Source organism: Crocodylus porosus, unplaced genomic scaffold (genome assembly GCF_001723895.1).
Source record: "Crocodylus porosus isolate Cpor-Errol unplaced genomic scaffold, CroPor_comp1, whole genome shotgun sequence".
NCBI lineage: Eukaryota > Metazoa > Chordata > Crocodylia > Crocodylidae > Crocodylus > Crocodylus porosus.
Genome location: NW_017728886.1, coordinates 45,733,589 through 45,740,287, shown reverse-complemented (window position 1 = coordinate 45,740,287; position 6,699 = coordinate 45,733,589). Strand labels below are relative to the sequence as shown.

The 6,699-nt window shown below is 47.2% G+C and overlaps 1 protein-coding gene across 2 annotated transcripts in view; it reads right to left on the bottom strand.

The window, feature by feature from the left end:
* C1GALT1 (core 1 synthase, glycoprotein-N-acetylgalactosamine 3-beta-galactosyltransferase 1) overlaps positions 1–5,187 on the bottom strand; it is a 16,112-nt gene extending 10,925 nt beyond the window's left edge. Inside the window, exon 1 of one of the 2 annotated variants that reach the window (XM_019533721.1) lies at positions 5,113–5,187. The gene's annotated coding sequence lies outside the window, so the exon portion shown is untranslated. Of the gene's footprint in view, positions 1–3,364; positions 3,448–5,112 lie in introns of those variants that run through there. The other variant, XM_019533730.1, reaches the window with a different exon arrangement.
* Positions 5,188–6,699: the final 1,512 nt, after the last annotated feature.

Below are 6,699 nucleotides of genomic sequence, written 5' to 3'. Positions count from 1 at the left end.
CCTTCCCTGGAGATCTTCAAGAGGAGACTGAATAGGCACTTGGCTGGGGTCTTATGACCCCTGCCACCCCCAGTGCTCCTTCCTGCCCATGGCAGGGGGTCGGACTAGATGATCTGTCTAGGTCCCTTCCGGCCCAATGATTCTGTGATTCTAAGAGAGTTTTTTATTCATTAACAAAGTCTTTATATACCTCTCATCAAAGCTAATATATATGCAAATAGTTCAACAATGAAGTCCTCGAACATATACCTAAACAGTATTTAAATTGAAATTAATTGCGTGCATTTCTACTTTTATTAGTATCTAAGAGCAGCCTGAAAGATTTCCTAACTTCCTCCCTCAAAATGGAAAAAGCTTTCCCTTTTACTATTCAGATACCTTAAGAGTGCCAAGTAGGGGTGCACCGATAAAGATTTTCTTGGCTAGTACCGATAGCTGATTATTAAACTAGCCATATCACACAATACCGACTGGATAGCTGATATACCAGAATGCAGCCGGGCAACTTGGAGAGCAGCCTCAAGCCAGTAAGTCTTGGGGGGGAAGGGGAGGAAGGAGCATGGGGAGGGGCAGATCGAGGCTCCCCATGATGAGGGAGTGGGGCAGGGGCAGGTGCTGCCCAGCCAGGGCAGTGAATGGGACCCCAGGGCTGGGAGCAAGACAGAGCCAAAGGCTGCTCATTTAGCAGGTATGGGGGCATTCCCTGCCACTGCACTCACCACTGGATGAGGTGTGGTGGGGCATGTGCCCCCTCAGATTTGTGCCTGGGGTGGAGGTAGGCTGTCTGCTGTGGGCTCAGGACCAGGGGGTGCACCAGCCTCATCCTGGTGGGGGCGGGGGGAAAGGCAGGGGGAGAGATGGGCTCATTTACTGAGGGTAAGGCAGCAGAGTGGAGGGCCCTGAGCAGGGGTGGCCCAACCCACCAGGAAGAGGCTGGTGCAACCCTTGACCCTGAGCCCGCCTCTGCCCCGGGCACAAATCGGGGTGGGTGGGGCACATGGCCTCATGCCTTTCCTGGGGCAGCAGGCAGATGCCCCTCCTTCCCCCACACCCACCGGATGAGCTGCTCATGGCTCCATCCCGCTCCCAGGATCCCATTCACCACCCTGCCCGGGCAGCACCTGCCCCTGCCCCTGCCCCACACCCTCTTTCTGAGGGGGCCTTGATCTGCCCCCCACACTGCTCTTCCCTCCCCCATGCCCTTTCTCTCCTACAGACTTACCAGGATGCTGCTCTCCAGGCTGCCTGGTACATTCCTGGCCATGTGCATGCCTGTAGCTGTGTGCAAACACACAGCATTTACTGGTGACATTAATGGCTACACTGGCCAAAAAAAGCTGATAGCTGATAATGTTAATTTTCCTTTTATTGGTGCTGATCCGATACATGGCCTATATATCAGTGTGCCTCTAGTGCCAAGTCTTTTCTCAGTTTTTTCTAAAGAACTTCTTGCACATTCCTCAGAACATACTTTGTAACCAAAAATGTTATCTAACACATCTCCCAACTATACAGTTGGTTCAGCAAGAAATATCACCAAAAATACTCTCACTTCTTCCATATTTCCTGGACAATCACAGCTACAATAACCCTTGGTACTCTGAAAGCAAAATAACAGGTGGAGGTGAGGATAAGGTAGGCCACACAGGAAGTATGGAAGACTTTGACCTGGATGAAGAGAGAATAGGAGGCACAGATCCCCAAGTATAATGGGCCAAGATGATCAGGAATGCCTGAAATACAAGAAGGAAAATATGGGACTTCCTAGTATTTTGATTTTTTTTTAATCTGTTTTTAAAAGATTGAACTTCAGATTCAACTTCACTGCAAACTGAGCCCAGTCTGTCAGTAACTCATAAAACAAAAAAACTAGATCACTGTGCAGCAAATGCTTGGTGTTGGACAGATTCCCTGACAAGGGTGGTCATATGTCATATTTTTTATATTATAGTTCAGTGGCATTTTAAATTAGTGCTCTACATTAGTGTATTAGTGCAGTACATTTGGCCTACAGAAGGGATATAATTAATGTTATAGATAAGAGAATAGAGAAGCAGAACATATGAAGGATCTTGGAATACTAAATTGTAACCAAAGACCTGATCCTCTTAAGTCTAAAACATGAACACTCCCATAGAAATCAACGTAAGTAAAATTTGCACACGTTCAGGGCCTTCAGCCGATTACTGATTATTCTAATCCTCTGCAAGCTTCTTGAACCCATTACACCCCAGCTGACTAAATCTGATAAGAAACTCACTAAGACACGTTAGAGCTAATATTGCTAACAGGCAAATAAAAATTTGCATACAATATCCTGACAATGTTTTCGACAAAAAAGGCTGCAAGGAGCAACTGATGTTAGAATTTAGACAAATTAATATACAAATACATGAGAAAACTATTGTAAAAAAGTATTTCTTGAGCAAATGCCATTACGTGTTCAGAGGAGGCACTATTTTCTAGTTTCTGAAACAAAAAGCTTACGCAACCTATAACATTTATAGAATGACAGAACTGATTATACTTCCTATATTTTTTCTTTTTCTTGGTTAGTGCCAAAGTAACTAGACTGCTCTTTTAAAAAAATGGGCTTCAACTGCTAATTAAAGTCCAATGGTAAACTGAAACCTATTAGCAGTGCACAACTTGAAATTAAGTACCAGTAAGACGTATTTAATAATCTTATACTGTAAATGGAATGACTAACTGAGCTGGACATTTCCTAATGACCAACTGGTACATTAACTCCAATTCATCTCAGCTGACATTATTCCTCAGAAAATGCCTTATAGTTTATTGTTGCTGTACTAATACTTATTTTCCTTCAGATAACGAAGCAAACATTTTAATGACAATGACTAAAAGTCTTATATTTTAAATCACATTGAAATTATGCCAAATGGAACATACTAGTAACATTTAGAACCAAAGAATCTACAGAGCCTGTATATACAGGCTGTAGCAAGAGTTTCACAAGTTAGGACCACACCGGTCATTTTTTCCAAGAGACCGAAAACTTCACAAGTGTACATATCACGCAAGTGATTGCAGCTGCTCCAGTTAGAGTACAGGTCCTATACTAAGACATGTAGATTCAGAAAGCCTTCAATAAGCTCACTTCTTACAAATCACACCTTAAACATAAGGGTAGATATAGTCATATTATAGCAGTATATCAGTTCCACATCTCTGAAAGGACAGTGATTTATAGCAACACTGCTATGATCTACTTGTTGCTAATGTTGGATACAGAAGACAAATTGGATTAAATATCCTTGGGTAATCAAAATAGAGGGAAAGGCAATTTGCCCTAATAAGCCATAACACTAAAAACTGCTCATGATAACAAGATGCTGGCTACAGTGATTCTTTCTGAATGATGCCACCTGTCACCAAAAAAAGTCTCAAAATTGGCAAGACAAATGAGTGCCAGGATAAGATGATGAGTAGACTCCAGCCTTTAGCACTTAAAAAATAAAATAAAAATCTGTACTTGCACACAGAGCAACTGCAGCACTTTTCAAAAGAACATAAATTTCATCTCTTCCAGACCTTACTATTCGGTGCAGAGTTTTTTGTAGAATATAAGTATTTTTCTTTAACAATAATATTAATGATCTCAAAGCACTAAACAAAAACAATTAGGAAAAAATGACCATTTAAAAATCAAGTGACCAGCTTTCGCAATGCCATGGAGTGGCAAGTTCCTTAGAAACAATATGTCCTAACATTTGTTTTCCAGTTCTTAATGTTTCTGTCCCAAGTATTTATGTGAATTGTTAATTGAGTCTGGAAGTCACTACTGTTTAGCTTTATAGGGCAGTAGAAGTACTAGTTTGAGACCAATTGCTGGGACAACATTTTTGAAGCCTGTCCCATATTGAAAGCCTTCTACGTGACACATAATTTATCTTCCTAATCATTATATTTGTTTACTTTCTATTGACAGAATGAAAGCTACACCCAGTGCTAGAAAAACTTATGTTTACTTTAGTACATTCATACCTGTCTGCTGCATACAGTGCCTTTTTTCAATTTACTTTTCCATCATGCTAAGACCAGAGATGAATAAAGAGTGTTTTTATTTCCCAGAAAGTAAGTAGAATAAAAAGGCCCTTCCTTTTGCAGTCTACTGAACATTACAGCACCAAAGCAGATCAGAAAAAATGCCCTCTAGACAAGCTACGTCAGTTCCTATGTTTAGCAACCAGTCCATACCCACTCTAATGGTTAAAATACTTTCCTAGGAAGGGATTTACTTGGAAAATATACTTTGGGAGTACAGCCAAGACCAATGAGGCCAGGCAGTACCAAATCTAAGGGAGAGGACTTCATGAATTTCCAGCCCTCCAAACTAACTGGAATACTCCACCCAACATACTCATTACTTGGCCACTGCTGCAGGAGTTTGCGATGGACGGCGGGCACATCCCCATGGTATTGAACTGGACACCCCTACTTTCATCCCAGGCTTGCTGCTAGGTCCAGCTTACACTGCCAAGCTCCTGCACCTGCTCCGCTCCCACAGAGCTAGGGGCCTGAAGACAGGTGTTCATGCCTGAAAGCTGGCAAAGAACAATTGTCCCATCTATTTAGTTGGCCTATTAAAAGACCACATCTACCCAAAGAAGTTTCAGGAAAAACTTCTTCACAGTCAGGGTGTCCAGGCTGTGGAATGAGCTCCCTCCAGAGGTGGCACAGTCGCCTACCTTGGAGATCTTCAGGAGGGCAACTTGCTGCAGTCACCCAGGTCTCTTTCCTGCTTGGGGGGATAAGGGGAACTGGATCCAATGACCTTCCGAGGCCCCTTCCAGCCTGACAGCTTATGAATCTACGAACCCGTGTCCGCCCAGCAGGGATGTCCACGCTGACGATGCCAACCCAAACCCGCAGCCACTGGGGTGGGCAGAGCCAGCGTGGACCTGTTAGAAGGCCAGCCCGGGACAAGGGCGATGAGCAGGGCAACACGGACGAGAGCAAGGGCTGGCCCACCCGGCCGGGGCCCAGCGCAGAGCCGGGGGCTGGACAACGGCGTGGAGGAAAGAGGCAGCCGCAGCAGGCGCCGGGAGCCCGGCCCCGGCCCAAGCAGGGCCCTCACCCCGAGCTCACCTGCTCCGGGCCCGGCCCGGCCGCGAGCGCCCAGCAGCGGCAACGAGGGCGGGAGCAGGCCGGGCCGAGCCCGCAGCAGCACCCGCGACCGCGCAGCCTGAGTCTCGCAGCGCCTGCGTCACCGCGCGGGGCCGGGGGCGGGGCGCTGCCCGGCGCGTGCGTGTTGGGGGTCACTGTAACCCGTTCCCGCCCGGCTGGTTCCTTGGTTCTGGTCCGCTCGCTCGTAGTCGCTGCGCGGCTGGGAGGCGCCCTCCCCGGGCCCCCCGCAGCCTCCAGCATCTCGGGTTGCGACCCCTCAGGAATGAGATCATCTCCGGGAGACTGCCGAGAGTCACCCGGGAGGTAAATGATAGATACATAAATGTTAAAGGTTGAAGCCTATTTATACGGTAGTCCAGTGGGTTTTTTTTAAAGGTAGCAGTAATGTGCACTTGCCTTCCTGAGCACAGGACTGTACAGTAGACCAGTCATTAATACTACATCATGCGATGAAACCTCCCGGAATAGATTCAAACTGAGTTGGTGACTCTGGCTGCATCCCTCGCTGCCCAGCTCCGTTGCTACCGGCCTCTTTCCTCCAACACTGCCCCGTAACCACTTGAATCTGGCCCAGCTGCAGCATGGGGCGGCCACGGCTTCCAGGCTGTGATTTCAGGCAGGGGCAACGCGTACGGGGTGCACGTGCACCCCCTGGGACCACTGGCGCACCCCTTGGCAGGCAGCGCTTCCCACTTAGGGAACAAGCAGGGGGGCAGGCGGGAGTGCCAGTGCCCCCCCTGCGAGCACTGGCCAAGAAGTGGGAGTGCCAGGTGAAATGCTGCTGGCACTTGTAGGAGCGCCACTGGCACATCTGGGAGCAGCACTCGCGCTTCCCATTTGGCACAATCGCCCCCCATGTCAGCACAGTCAGCTGCAGGGGGATGCCCCTGGTCGCTGACTGGCCACTGGGGGGGCACATGCCCACCCTGACTCAGATGGCACCAGTCGCCTGTGATTCCAGGTTGGGTGAACAAGGACTTCCTCTTGCTAGTTTTAACCGATTCATTCAGGTTGTGGGCCCTGGCTCTTGGACTGGGATAGAGACAGGGAGAGAGAAAACCATCAAGCCCCATAAAGCCTGAAGAAGGGTGTTTGTATGCAAAAGCTTGCAAAGAGGCATTTTTCCAAGTATTTGAGTTGGTCTAATAAAAAGATATCTCTACCCCAAAAGTTTTGTCTGCATGGGGCTCTGTGAGGGGTATAGGTTCTAACTGTGTTGGTCTAAGTTTCTTTGGGTAAGTCTGATATATTTTATTAGACCAACTAAATAGTTACAAGGAAAGTATTTTTCTTTGCAAGCTTTTGGGGTCTTCATCAGGCAAAGGAGAAATCAAAGATTGGTAGAGCTCTCACAGGTTGAAAAGAAACTTTTTTTTTCATAGACATTAGGGCTGGAAGGGACCTCGGAAGATCATTGAGTCCAGCCCCCTGCCCAAAGGGCAGGAAGTCAGCTGGGGTCGTAGGATCCCAGCAAGATAAGCATCCAATTTGCTCTTGAAGGTGTTCAATGTAGGTGCTTGAACCGCCTCTGATGGCAGGCTGTTCCAG